The sequence below is a fragment of the Melospiza melodia genome, chromosome 15 (genome assembly GCF_035770615.1).
Source record: "Melospiza melodia melodia isolate bMelMel2 chromosome 15, bMelMel2.pri, whole genome shotgun sequence".
Lineage (NCBI taxonomy): Eukaryota > Metazoa > Chordata > Aves > Passeriformes > Passerellidae > Melospiza > Melospiza melodia.
In genome coordinates this window covers 2,894,233-2,909,013 of record NC_086208.1, presented here as the reverse complement: position 1 = coordinate 2,909,013, position 14,781 = coordinate 2,894,233, and the positions used below count along the sequence as shown (strand labels likewise).

The window sequence follows — 14,781 nt, the reverse complement described above, 5'->3', positions numbered from 1 at the left end:
AGAGAGAGCATGTCCTGTGCCCAGGGAGCCTTTTCCACTCCAGCCACTCCTCCTCCATGCTCTGGACAATCTGTCTTCCTCCTTCATGGGCTCTGCTCCCTTCCCACTCTCCAGAGGGTATCCTTGGCTGCTTAGACCTTTCAGGCCTCTTAAAGGTTACCTGATCTAGGCATGGCCTCTGCACATTGGAGCTTTACATCATCAGGTAGAGGGAGGAGACTCTGCCCCCTCAGGTGAGACCCCACCTGCAGAGCTGCCCCAGCACAGGGAGGACACAGAGCTGCTGGAGAGAGCCCAGAGGAGGCCATGGAGATGCTCTGAGGGTGGAGCCCCTCTGCTCTGGAGCCAGGCTGGGAGAGCTGGGGGCGCTCACCTGGACAAGAAAAGGCTCCGGGGAGAGCTCAGAGCCTCTGGCAGGGCCTGAAGGGGCTCCAGGAGAGCTGGAGAGGGACTGGGGACAAGGGATGGAGGGACAGGACACAGGGAATGGCTCCCACTGCCATTGGGCAGGGATGGATGGGATATTGGGAAGGAATTTTGGGTCCTGAGGGTGGGGAGGCCCTGGCAGCTGTGGCTGCCCCTGCATCCCTGGCAGTGTCCAAGCCAGGCTGGACAGAGCTTGGAGCACCCTGGGACAGTGGAAGGTGTCCCTGCCTGTGGCAGAGGGTGAAACTGGATAAGCCTCAAGGTCCCTTCCAGCCCAGCCAGGCTGGGATTCTCTGATTCTATGATTTTTACAGCTCATATCCACAAAACACACTGGTGTGCTCAGTAACAGCCACCCACCACTGCTCACTGACCCCATCACTTACACAACAGTTCTCCTGGGGATGAGGAATCCTGGAGCAGCTCCACACCTCCACTACAAGGGGATATCCCCACTAGCTCTGCCCTGGAAAGAACCACATGGCCCCTGGCAACCAGCTCTGATATCCTGCTCCTGGAAGCACACACTGCAGTAAGAAGAGAAACATTTGAGTACAAACCTTCCTGCCTGCAAGCATTTCTGATCCTGGCATGACCAGCTCAAACTCAGCTCCAGGAGTGTAAACTTCAGTGCATGTCTGAAGGCTTTTGGGGAGGAAGATGAGAAAGCACAGGGGTTTATGTGACATAGATCTTGCTGTCATGTCAGGGCTCTGTTGCTTTTGTTCTCCAGACAGGAACCTCACTGGCAAGTGCTGTGAGTGCTGCAGGCTCAGGCAGGCTCTCCACACAAATTCCTCGTGCAGGTCTGGTTGTGTGTTGTGCACAAGGGTCAGTGGGGACAAAAATGAGAGAGAGAAATGGATTCAATAATGAAATCTCGAAGTAAAAATGTGGCTGGTCAGCTGACAGTGACTGAGAAGGTCAGGAGTACTTCAGACCTAAACAGCTCTTAAATGCAGGTAAGAAACAGGACATCTGTGGCAACAGCAGAATCATCAGAAACAGCAGTTAATCCCAAATTGGGAACAAGTAAAGCCCAGAGCTTGCCAGAGAACAACATGTCAGCAGGATTACGGGCAAACCTTACAGGGCAGCTGTGATTCTGAAGGCCTGAGAAGCCAATTGTGATCAAAGAGGCACGCAGGCACAAGAGGAAACAGCATGGAACCCAGAATCCTTCTCCTGAAGGCAGATGGAGGTGAGTGACAGCCCAGCAGATCCTTTCCAAATCACCCCCCTGGGTCCCAGGAGCAATGGAAGGGGGACTGCTCACGTGACGCTGACTGACACGCTGCAAGATTGTCTGTGGGAAAGGAACAAGAGGGGTAATTTTATTGTCACGTCCCGCAGGGGGGTGCAAGGAAAATCACAGCATGAGAAAATGACAGTGTATCTGTCTGAGGTCATTTGCATGCCCAGATAATCTGTGGGAGGAGAGCCAGAGTTGCTGTGTTTGACAGAGGCAGCACCACGACAATGGGCCTGGGAATGGGGAGATTTGCAAGCCCTGAAACCAGCCTGGTGTTTGCTGCTCTCAGAAACCAAAATGACCTGACTTCATCATTTAGGCTTCCAGGATCACACTTCCCTCCCTCATTATGGGCTGTATGATGGTCTCATCTTGCTGATGGCACAGAGGAACAGTCCCACGCTCAGAAGTGTGCCCACATCCCAAGGACAACTTAGGGGACACAAAGAGACCATACACAGGCACAGGAGCACAAACATGAAGGCAGACACTGGGTAGCATCAGCAGTGCAGCCCAGTAGATTTTGGCAGGGATCCAGAAGAAGGAAAAAAGGCTTTGTCAGTGGTTACAGGTTGCTCCTGTGCTGCAGAGGGAGTAACCTGGGATGAGCATGCAGTGGCAGATGGGAACTGGCCTGGCTGGCAGGAAAATGCAGCTGATGGTTGGATGGAGCAGGGCCAGGAGGACAGGCTGCCTGCAGGAGGCACAGGCACTGCACAGGGAGTGTGAGGGAGATGGTGACAGCCTGGGTGAGACTCACTCACACAACCCTTTAACACTGCACTGCCAGAGGCTGCCAGGAAAATCCCAATGATAAGGTGTGTGGGACTCTGCACAGCACTGATAAGTGTGGCAGAAATCTGATTGCTTGGAAAACCTGGGCATTCCAAAGGGATTTCAGCTGGGTGCACAGGGAGGACGAGTTGGATTTCAGAGATAACCTTTGGGCAGAACCATCCAGCTTTCAGCAGAGCACAGATATGGTTATTTAGAGAAAGGTCAAGTCAAAGAGAATGGAGGGGGTGAGTGGATGGTGAGAAAGAGACATCAAGAAAGGAGCATGGAAGAGCAAGGATGAGGAAATTTAAAACTCCTGAGCTGAAGGCAGAAGGTAGGTGTCCAGGAAGGGCTGTCAGAAAGCAGAATGTGAATTAATTTGGACAGTGCAGGACGGTTTAGAAGGAAAGTGATCACTCTGTGAGTCACCAGCAGGACATTAAATATGCAAAATTTGTAAATAAGGTCACCCAGAGAGGGAACACAGAGCAGGAAGAGAGGAGGGCTGGGCAAATAGCCAAGGATGGAGCAGGTGAAGTAGCTGACAGAAGCTGAGGATTGTCAAGCAGGGCAGGCACAGGGGGAATTGGGCAGAGGGGAATAACAACAGGTAGATTTGTCACTGCCAGGCCCAAAGAGAAAGCAGACTCTGATGCCAGTGTGCTAGTGGTAGCCATAGATTGGAAAGGACAAGCCCACAGCTGCAGCTGGCAGGGAGCTGTGTGGGAAGCTGAGCCTACCCAGCACTATTCAGCTGCTTCCCAGGTGCTGGAAGAGCCAGAGCTCGTGTCTGAGACTGCAGGGGCAGGAGCAGTGGGATCCTGAAAGGCTCAATTGACCCCAGGTCACAGAGCCAGCTGGGCACAGGCCAGGGCTGAGCTCACCCACTCACCTGGAGCTGGCTGGAAGCAGGAGGCAGCTGCAGGCAATGCCAGCTCACCTTGGTGCTGGCAATGGCCTCTCATTTGTCAGCGAGGGATGCAGGCAATTTACACAGGGATGGGGGAGTGCTGCAGGTGTCAGGCAGCCACCCTGAGAGCTCAAGACAACAAAGAGATGCTGAAAAAAAGCAGATCCATTTCTGGCTGCAGAGAGGCTCTTAGCAAGTCCAGCAAGCCCCAGGCAGAGCTAGAGGAAGGGGGGCTGGGAACAGACCACTGGGACAATGGTCCAAGGACAAAAGGGCTGCATTAAAGGGCCTATTCTGGCAGTTAAGCCAGGTTTAAGCAATTTTGCTGCTGCCTAATCTGAGGCCAATAATGAATCAGTCTGAAAACCTGGAAATGCCTGGCCAAGTCAGTGGAGAAGAGAGGGTGAGGCACTTTAGCAGTCCAAGCATTATGTTTCTTTCTGTCTGCACATTCAGGACAAAAGCAAACTGCTTTCAGGTTTAAAGTGCACGATCTCTGATGGAAGCAAGATATTATACAGACCTGATGTGCTGCTGTGGTGGGGTGAGGAGCTTTAACATCTCTGTCTGGGGCAACCCTCAGAGGCAAAGTTCAGTGAGCTGGTGCCAGGGTGACTGGCAGAGGCTATCCCAAAGCCAGGCTCCATGAAATGCAGTTAGTCAGGACAAAGTGCCTGGTCTCTGCAGGCTGCCTGCTTTGCTTTGCTGTTTACCTGACCCAGCAATCCAGAATTTCTTTTCCACAGCTTCATTTATAAAAGAATCCAGTCTGCAAAGCACAGCTTAGCCCAAATTTCCACTACCAGACTTCATCAGATCACTCGAGGCTCTGAGACCACTGTCTCCACACAGCAATAGACATTATCCTCAGGCTTTGTGTGTTTATGTTACCCTTCCATTTTCCCTTCAGATATGACATGCAATTCCTAGAAAATATGTTATAAACTCTTCTGCTCTGGAGTTCTGCCACCTCTGATTGCACTCATTGGAGCCAAGGATGTACTTTCAAAGTAAATCAATAAACAAGGCTTGAAAGGGTCCTACAGACAGAGGCTGGGGGCAGCACCACCTCCCCCTCCCCAGTTATCTCTGCTGTGCTTCAACCTAACCAAGTAAATGGTGAAATCCAAACAGGAAAACACTTCCCAAAGCTCCCCAGTGCTGCTTTACAGTATGGGAGATGGGCCCAGGGCCTGCCTTGCACCTGGAATATCACTTCCAGTGTTCAGAGTCCCAAATGAGCAGGAGAGGGTGTCACAGCACAATGAGGGCAGGTGGGAGGCTCTCCCAGGGATCATGGGCAGGGATGCCCCTCACTGCCAGCCTGTGCTACCCATGGGGGTGCAGCCAGGGTCTCCTGATTGCTGCAGGTGGTCCTGGAGAAATCCAAGGAAACATCTCAACCCCAGTGAGAGCCTGGAATGACAAACCTGGATTCAGAAAGGGGCCATGCACCTCCCACTCTTACTGAAGACATTTAGAGCCCCTCAGGCTTCCCATGGAGAGTAGCACATCTAAATAGAGCATACCTAGATTTGTCTGGGAATCCCAGGGGTTCCTCCTTTACACTGCCTGTGGCTTCTCGTGCTTCCCAGCACACCAACAGCCACACAGACACAGGATCTGATCCTTGGGAGTTTCCCAGGAAGCTCTGACAAGGTTGGACCTCCTCAAGGTGACCAGAATGGACCCCATGAGCAGAGCATGGACTGCTGGCTGAACACCTCCCTAGGGAAGAGCTGAGAGCTGGATTATTCATCACCAGGAGCTGTCCTGCTCTCCAGGATCAATGCACACATGGGCAAGGGAACTCTCTGTGTCAGAGAAACCTCTGACACAAAGCCTGCTTGGATGCACTCACAGCAGGATTTACAGAGCAAATTAACTCCACTGGTTGAATTACTTGCATTTTTTTTCTTTCAAAACCTCAAAAGGCTGCATAGACACAATGCTGACAGCTCAGCCAGAGAGGAGGGCTGCTGTTGCACACAATGAGAATGAAGATCCCCTCACTCTGCCACCAAACAACTGTTGGGTTTTTGCCTGCCTGCATCTTCAGCTGAGATCTCCATTACCTGTATGCTGTGTATTGGTGTGTCTGCCTGGGCTTCCTCACGCCAGCTCAGGACATCAGCTCTTCTGCTTTTGCTCTCTGTAAAACAGAATGAATCATTCAGAGCAGAAGTGACCCCTTGTTTTGGTTGTCTTCATGGGCTGGTCTCTGCTCAGTGCTCTGTGCTCTGTTTCCAAATCCAGCATTGTGTGTGCAGAATCTGCTCAGGGGAGTTTACACCACCAGAATACACATCCAATGTAGCAATTACACACAGCTCTGGAAGAGCCTCCCACACACCACACTGCACAGTGAAGCTTCTACTAGAGACATGTGGGACCAGCAGCCCACGTGTCTCCTGCACAGCCAGATTACTCAGCCCCAGAGTGCTGCTCGAAGCAGCATTTTCTTGGGATTCAGGGAGAGATCCCACAGCCTGCTGCTCTTTTTGTGGGGTCTGTCCTCGTTCACAGAGCTGTTACTCATTGCTGTAAGGCTGGATGCCACCAAGGTGCCCTGGGCTATCCCAGCCTGCAAAGAAGACTCCTGTGAGCTGCACTGAGTGACACAAGTGTCTGAAGCCATATCCATGGCCATACCATGACCATATCCATGTCCATATCAATGGCATTCCCCTGCACAGCACCAGACATCTGAACTGCACACGCTGCTGTGGTGCCTCAGTTTCCCTCTTGTGCCTCCAGCACAGGCTTCCCTGCCCTTCACCCAGGCAAACCACAAATTCCAAATTCTTCCCTGTGTGCATGCAAAGCAGCCCCTTGTCTCCTCTGCAGAGCAGGGGGATCCCTCCCACCCTACCCAGGACTGCAGAGCCCTGTTCTATGGCTCCAGTGCAACACTTCCAACCCCAAAGCTGCTTTTCCTGCTGGGAACCATCCCCTGCTCTGGGCACCTGCAGCACTGAGCAGCTTTAGGGGTGCTCAGCCATGGAGTAATTAATGAACACATGTAATCACTTCTATTATCTGCAATTTGAAGGCAACTCTTGTCAGGCAGAGCTGGAGCTGTGCCCACCCAGGGCACAGCCACATCTGGGGCTCAGGACCTTTGCTCACTCATTCTCCCTGGCTGCTCAGGGAGTCAGGTGCTGCCGTTCCTAGAAGGTGAATAAATTATTACTGCAAATTACTCTGATGAAGTGGCTTTTATTAGAAAGCCAGACACAAAGGGAGTTTGCTGATTGGCTCCCAGTGATGTCATAGCCAGCACAGCACTCAAACACAGAGATAGGAATTTTCTCGTCTATATTTTGCATATAATTTTCATTTTCTCCTGGCAATAAAGACATCAGCGGAGCCTTTCACTCGGGGAGGGTGGTGGGGGGTCTGTACTGCTCAAGTGGCTGATGAAAGAGAAGTGGCCTTTGTTCCTCTGTCTTGCAGGGAACCTCAGGCTAACAGTTTGCACCCACAAAGGCACTGTGGTTTATTGCTCTATTACAAACCCATCACTCCATTTTCTTAGGTGGATAGCAGAGAAATTGGCATTTTTTTTTTGGCTTCATTGTATCTAAAATCATTCTGATCACAGAGATTTTGCTATTTACAAGCAGAAGCTTAAAGTGCAGATAAAGCAACAGCTTTCTGATTGTCATCAGAAGATGAGTACAGAGTTTTGGGAAAAAACAGGCAGCAAAATTCCAACTAATTATTTATTTTCTAAGTTTTACATGGTGTTTATTCCTCCCTGCAAAGCCATTGTGAGTTCTCAGTGAGGTTTGTCAGAGGCAGACTCAGTGACCAGCACACCGTGTGCTCTCACTCCTCTTCCCTAACTGAATGTCCTATCAAACTTACAGAATTTCCCTAGGAAACATTCCAGCTTTAATCATTTCTGGATGCAACAGGCTCAAACAGCAGAGCCCTGTGTGGAGAGCAGGCATGGAAGAATCCCTTTCCTCACTGAACTGGAATGAACTCCCAGACTCAAGCGAAGGCTGTGGTTTCCTCACAGCTCCCTCACGCACGGCTCCGCAGTTCTGGGCCCCTGTTGTCCCTGCTGACCCTGGGCACGGGCAGAGGGGGAGGTTTTCCACACCTTCCTGCCTCCATTATGTACCAGAGAGGTGGACATTTTGCTGGGATGGCCAAGTGTAACATTTGCAGCCCTGGAAACAGGCTCCTGCTTGTTCTGTGCAAACACTGGGCTCTCCTCCAACAGAGCCAGCACAAATCCTGAGCTGACCCACAGTGCCTGCCTATTCCCCTTTGATTATGGCTCCAAAGTCATTTGTCCTACAAGGGCAGGAAACAAAACACATCTATCACTTGGAAGATGTCTTGGAAACCCCCAGACAGTTGCACTGATGAAACTGGACACCGAGGGCTACTGGAGAGCTCAAACATAGTTAGATTTGCTGTTCCCAGTCCTGGGGTCACGACTCCCCGCAACATCATCAACTCCACTTTATTCCAGGTGGCTCAAAGCTGGAAATCATTCTCTCTTATTGTCTGAAGATTTGCTGAGCTGCCTGCCCTTTGTGGAAAACAGGAGCTGCCCTCAGACTGCTGGCTGTTGGATCTGAGGCTTTAGAAATCCTGAGGGTGAAGGTGCAAGGAACAGGCATCCGGGAAGGAGAGCCTGACTGTGAATCAGAGTGAGAAGGAATGTGAAGGCTGCAATCCTGGGAGAGGATGCTGGCTGAGACACACGGCCAGCATCAGCAAAAAGGGAATGGGCTCTCAGGTTTAAGACCTGGAACAGATTCAAATCACCCCTTTTAGGTCTGACCTCCTTGCCTATCTGAGGGAGACAGCAGAGAGGGGAGGGAGCCATGAATCTTGGATCCTGTCCTTATGTGGCTTGGCTCTACATCCCTCTTTGCTTTTACCACTCCATGTGTAGAACAGAGGGTTATTAAAAGCACCAGAAGAATCTCAAGTAAAACAATTTTACTGTTTTAAGAGCTTTGTTATAGCATCTCTGGAGCTCTGGCTTGGACCACCACAGACCATTGTCGGGAAGCTCTAAACAGCCTTTGGATATTGAATTACTGCTCAGAAACGTATCAAATTCCAAAACTGCAAACACTCATTCGGTCCAAAAAAAGAAGCCTCTGTAGAACAGTACACACTCACACAGACAGCAAAACCATCATGCTGGCCTAACTCAGCTTCCCTTCCCCACCCAGAGCAACAGCCTTGCCCCAGTCTCATTCCAGCAGTGATATTTCTTTCTCTGGGAAGCAGCAGGGCTCTAGAGGAGAACACCTACTCATCACTCACCTCCAAACAAGAGCCCTTCTATTGCTTGGTTTTTAATGAAATTGGGGCTTGATATCTCAGTCAGCCCCTCCCTTCCACTTGAGGACAGCATTAGCATCAGTCTGGATTATAATATCCAGTAAGATGTTCTGGGGCGATATGAATCAAAGCCCTGAAAGTGGGATTGTGTTTAATTAATTGTGGCTGACAGATGAAGGTATTGATCGTAGATTGAGAGGTTCGGGACTGGCCCAGGGGATAATTATTGCAGGGCACACTGTGTTAGGGTGATATTTTTTTAATTTCTGGCGATGTAGGAGGGAAGCAGGGGGGAAATAAGTGAATAATTGCAGCTAATTAGGACTTGTGTGTGCATCCCAAATTAATTTGTTTGAATAATCAACCACCAACAGCAGTCTGATCCAAAAGGAAAAGGAAACAACTGCTCAGAAGGATCTCAATTCCTCCCATAAATTGTGCAGTCCCACGTCTGGGATAAATGTTTTATGGACTTGAGGCCCTAAATACAGAAGGGGAACCGGGCAAGATTATTGAGTGGAAACACTTGCTTTTGCCTAAGATCTGCAATAAATCAAAGGGGGTGGGTGAGGCTGTGGGATGGCAGATGATGCCCCCACCCTGTCTATCCCTATCCATGTGCAACAGGGCCCCTGCCGGCCGCCCCCTTCCCAGGTGGGACACGGGAGGTGCGGGATGGTCACGGGAGGAGCAGACACACAACTGCTGTGGGGAGGTGCGGGATGGTCACACACAACTGCTGTGGGAGGTGCGGGATGGTCACACACAACTGCTGTGGGAGGTGCGGGATGGTCACAGGGAAACAGACACACAACTGCTGTGGGAGGTGCGGGATGGTCACAGGGAAACAGACACACAACTGCTGTGGGGAGGGGCGGGATGGTCACACACAACTGCTGTGGGGAGGTGCAGGATGGTTATGGGGTCGGGATCAGACACAACTGCTGTGGGGAGGTGCGGGATGGTCATGGGGAATCAGACACAACTGCTGTGGGGAGGTGTGGGGAGGTGCGGGATGGCCACGGGGGATCAGACACATAACTGCTGTGGGAGGTGCGGGATGGCCACGGGGGATCAGACACAACTGCTGTGGGGAGGTGCGGGATGGTTATGGGGTGGGGATCAGACACATAACTGCTGTGGGAGGTGCGGGATGGCCACGGGGGATCAGACACATAACTGCTGTGGGAGGTGCGGGATGGCCACGGGGGATCAGACACAACTGCTGTCGCCGCGGGGCTCGTGAGGGGTGTCTCGGGCGAGGAGAGGGCAGATGGAGGCGAGGCTGCGGCAGCAATCTGTGTCCCGGTGCCCGGCCCCTCGCTCCGGTCGGCGGGATCCCCGTAATCCCCCCCGGCAGCCCTGCTGCTACAAACACTCTCATCACCAGCACAGCGGGGGCAGCTCAGCACAGACAGCGAATGATCTAGCGGGGGGTTAATAAAAGGACTGGCGAAGAACAAAAAGCCTGTCAGCCGCCACAAGATGCGCTCTCCTCCCCTTGTGCCCCCCAGGAAATTAAAAACCGGAGCCTGTGGTGTGCAGTGTTCTCTGCGGGACTGGACGGGGCACTGGGATGGGGTGGGAAGGGGGAAATAGGGAGTTAAATGTTTGTCCCAGCTGTTGTTTCTGACGCGATCTATCAAGCGCTGTTGCTCGAAAGGAATGGACTACCTGGTCTTTCCAAACCTGAAGAGACCAAAGCACATTTCTGTGTGCTGCTGCCAGCAGCTCCTCCTGGAGAGAGTCCACTCCACCCTGCCAGGCTGCTCTGCCTGACACCACCGAAGTTCATGTTTCCATGGAAATGGGAAGAGAACGGATGCCTGTGACACGACATACCTTTTCTGATGTAGATTTGGACCACTTCTAACATCCCTTTCTAGCGACAACCTTCAGGAATGGATATTTTGCAGGCACAACCAAAACAGAACAAGAAGGGGGGAAAGATATCTGGTATGAATCAAACCCTACCATGAACGATGGTATTAATCAAACCCCACTATCCTCTCTGGTGAGCAGCAGCTGAACTCGAAAGTACATTAATCAATTAAAACACCTTCTAAGCAGAGAGACCCCTGCACTAAATACAACAGTTCACAAGCGCATAGTGAGGATCTGCCCCTCCCCTCTCCGGGCTGGGCTGGGTAAAGTTTCCAACAGCATTTCCCGGCCGAGGGCTGCGATCGCAGCGCTCAGAGGTTCCCGGCGGTTCCCCGTGCCCAGCCCGGGCTGCGCAGCGCGGGCCCGCAGCGCCCTCTCCCGCGGCACCGGCGGCAGTCCCGGGCTGTCCTCCCCTGCCCGGTACCCCCGGCAGTCCGGGGCTGTCCTCCCCTGCCCGGTACCCCGACACCGGCGGCAGTCCCGGGCTGTCCTCCCCTGCCCGGTACCCCCGGCACCCGCGGCAGTCCCGGGCTGCCCTCCCCTGCCCGGTACCCCCGGCACCCGCGGCAGTCCCGGGCTGCCCTCCCCTGCCCGGTACCCCCGGCACCCGCGGCAGTCCCGGGCTGCCCTCCCCTGCCCGGTACCCCCGGCACCCGCGGCAGTCCCGGGCTGCCCTCCCCTGCCCGGTACCCCCGGCACCCGCGGCAGTCCGGGGCTGTCCTCCCCTGCCCGGTACCCCGGCACCGGCACCCGCAGCAGTCCCGGGCTGCCCTCCCCTGCCCGACACCCCCGGCACCGGCGGCAGTCCCAGGCTGTCCTCCCCTGCCCGGTACCCCGACACCGGCACCGGCGGCAGTCCCGGGCTGCCCTCCCCTGCCCGGTACCCCGGCACCGGCGGCAGTACGGGGCTGCCCTCCCCTGCCCGGTACCCCGACACCGGCGGCAGTCCCGGGCTGTCCTCCCCTGCCCGGTACCCCGACACCGGCGGCAGTCCCGGGCTGTCCTCCCCTGCCCGGTACCCCGACACCGGCGGCAGTCCCGGGCTGTCCTCCCCTGCCCGGTACCCCCGGTCCGGTACACGGGCCAACCCCGGCACCACCCAAACCAGCAGCGGCTTCTGTGCGCTTTGAGGGGATTCTGGTGAGCAGAGAGAAGCTGTTGGGGAAGATGAAACAGGAAAGCCCTATAAATATGATTGCCTGGCGAAAGATTTTAAGAATACGGAAACTACAAGCGAGATTGAAATGAAAGCAAGCTTTGAGATACCTCAGCTACTGAACAACTGGAAAACAATGGTGTGGCCAGCTGAAGGTGATCCCCTTTTGATGGAACAACACCCTCTGCTTGCAGACAGGCCCAAGGGTCTGAGCAGACCCTACAGCTTGACAGAGGGGGTCCATAGAGGAGTTTTTAGGGTTGAAATTGCAGCACAGTATGGTAATGCAGTGATTCTTACAGGCTGTATGTAAATGCTATAGGATTTGTATCTTGTACTAGATTGGTTAGTGAGAATTAGAATATTCAACACAGAAGAAGATTTAATGTATTGTAATGGGAACTTCGCTCTCTTACCCTTTTGCTCTCTTGCCCTCTCATCCTCTCTACCCCTCTCTTCTCTCAGCCTGCTCTGAGCTGTGTTTGGCAGCTCCCAGCAGGGCCCTGCACCCAGGCCCTTTGCAATAAACCACAAGTTCCTGACCTGGCTGCAGAGATCTCTCATCTCTGCCCGTCCCCCCAATGCTCCTACAAGAAGCAGAAGCCTTTGCCTACCTACGCTTGCCCGCAACGCTGGGCACTTCAGATAAAAGTGAGGAGGTTCACAGAAGCTTTGCTGAGGCCATGTCAGTTTGGCATCTGCCAGAAGAGTGCAGAATAAAGCCATTATCCCTCTCTTGGACGCAGTGATCAGCACGCGAGGTCTGCCCGCACCTCAGGGTGTCAAGCAGCCAAAGCCTCACAGGTCTGTTCTCAGACAGGTTTTGTACAGCCTCTCTCGGCAGCTGCTCCTGTCCCACCCTGCCCTGGACATCTCCGTGCCCACACTGCAGACCAGCCTGCCCTGGGCATCTCCATGCCCACACTGCAGACCAGCCTGCCCTGGGCATCTCCGTGCCCACACTGCAGACCAGCCTGCCCTGGGCATCTCCGTGCCCACACTGCAGACCAGCCTGCCCTGGACATCTCTGTGCCCACACTGCAGACCAGCCTGCCCTGGGCATCTCCGTGCCCACACTGCAGACCAGCCTGCCCTGGACCTCACTCCTGACCCATCAGCACAGCACATTAGGAGGAGAAACATGAGATATTTGCAAAGCCAAAGGCAAAGCAATGACAAATTTTGTCTCTGTAGGGAGTTTGCTTGGGATTATTATCATTTTAAAGGGCAAGTTACTGCTCCTAGAGCTGGGAGCCAAGGATTTGAATAAAGGAGCTTCATGAATACAGACACATTGTATAGACAGAATAAATCAAGCTGATCCACAGCTGCCATTTTACTTTCCAAGTGGGTGTGGAAAATGAGATGCCCCATCCCCAGGAGATGCAGAGAGGGCTTCAGCCCCTTCATTAGACACAGAAGAGAGGCTGAGATGCCAGGCCTGGCTGAGTGCTTCCACCCTGCCAGGAGAGCAATGTGCTGGACAAGTCAGCCCTTCCCCAAGGAACACCACTCCCAGGAAGCAAAGGCTTCCTGGCTGCCATGAAAACTGGGAACACTCCTGCCCTTCCTCAGTGCAAGACACTCCAGGAGGCACCAGTGTCAGAGCCAGACCCAGCTACACCCACAGGACATTCAGCACCACACAGCAGCTCCTGGAATAAAGTCGGCAGAATAAATGATAAATGAAATAAAATGGGATTTCAATTGACCAGAACATTTCATTCAGTCCAAAAGCAAATGAGAAGCCCAAGGCTCCCTCTGAGCAAGAAGCAGCAGCACTGTGACATGTCCCAGCCCTGCCCTCCCCAGTGTGGGCACTCACAGCATCTGGCCAGATGTGCCCTCAGGCCCTACCCTGGCTCATGAACCAGCACTTGCTGCTGGGAAATGAGTTTTGCAATATTCCTTCCTGCCACATCCATCTCAGACAGTAGAAATACCCATCATGTCTCTCACACCATGTTACATGTCCTGACAGATCTGCCCAGCCAAGACATCCCTTGTAACACCAGCATTGATTTTTCCCTGATCTCAGGGATTTGGCACCAAAAGGATTTGGCACCAAAGGGATTTTCTTCAGGCTTGGGAAGTTGTTACTTCTTTTTGTGCCATTGGGAAAACTGTGTGGGAGATCAGCTGGGGTGAGTGCAAGCAGCCCTGTAGTGACAGGAGGGTGGTTTATATGGGGTTGTAACAGGGCTGGGACTGCTCCATGGCAGCAGCAGCTCTGTGTTCCTCCTGCTGCTGCTGAGCACATCCCTGCACATATCCCTGCTCCTCACTTGTCCCACACCTGCAGTGAGTGTGTGTATTTTTGGTCTCAAGGCCATACAAGCAAGACTTTCCCTGCTTAATGGATTCTGCTGGGTCCCAGCTGTCCACACAGAGCAGTGTAACACTGGCAGGACCTCTTGGTGGTAGTTCCACGTGGTCTTTTGTGTGCTGGTGATAGAGGATTTGTTTTTTCTTAGCACTTCTCTGCTTTGTTTTGGGTCTTCCACCACTGCTGGCTGTGGCAACATTGAAAGCACCAGGGTGTGCAGGCACCAAAGTGAGGAAATTCCCCTTTTGGTGCTCTAGGTAAGGACAGATCAAATCCAAAGCAGACATGGGCAAGGTCCCCGTGCTCCTGACTCCATCACTGAACATAAACACTCACCCTGGGATCAAACACTGTGCCAGGGTGCCACATCCAGCTCTGGCAGCCCAAAGGCTCCCTGCTGTTCCCTCTGCCTGCACTCTATTTGTGCTCACCCCAGCTGCTGGACTGGCACCACCATGGCATTAACCTCAGGAGGGTGACAGTGAACTGTCCTGACACAGCTCTCCTGCCAGTGCTCAGCACCTCCTCACTCCCTTTGCCCTGGGCAGGCTCCCAGCCCACCTCTCCCACCACACTGCCTCACAGCACCTGTTACTCCAGCAGAGAAGTGAATCCCAGCAATGTGAGGACACTTGCAGAGCCCCAGCTTTGCAGGGACTGGAGTTTGTAGTTGATGCCTCCAGGGTGACATTGCAGATGAAAATCAAAACACCAGAACCGACAAAGGAATTTTA

The 14,781-nt window shown here is 53.2% G+C and overlaps 1 long non-coding RNA gene across 4 annotated transcripts in view; it reads right to left on the bottom strand.

The window, feature by feature from the left end:
* The window catches only part of LOC134425110 (uncharacterized), a 91,300-nt gene that overhangs the window by 64,499 nt on the left and 12,020 nt on the right, over positions 1 to 14,781 (bottom strand). For all 4 annotated transcript variants that reach the window (XR_010029603.1, XR_010029604.1, XR_010029601.1 and 1 more), the window contains exon 3: positions 5,441 to 5,517. This is a non-coding gene — a long non-coding RNA (uncharacterized LOC134425110). The remainder of the gene's footprint in view (positions 1 to 5,440; positions 5,518 to 14,781) is intronic.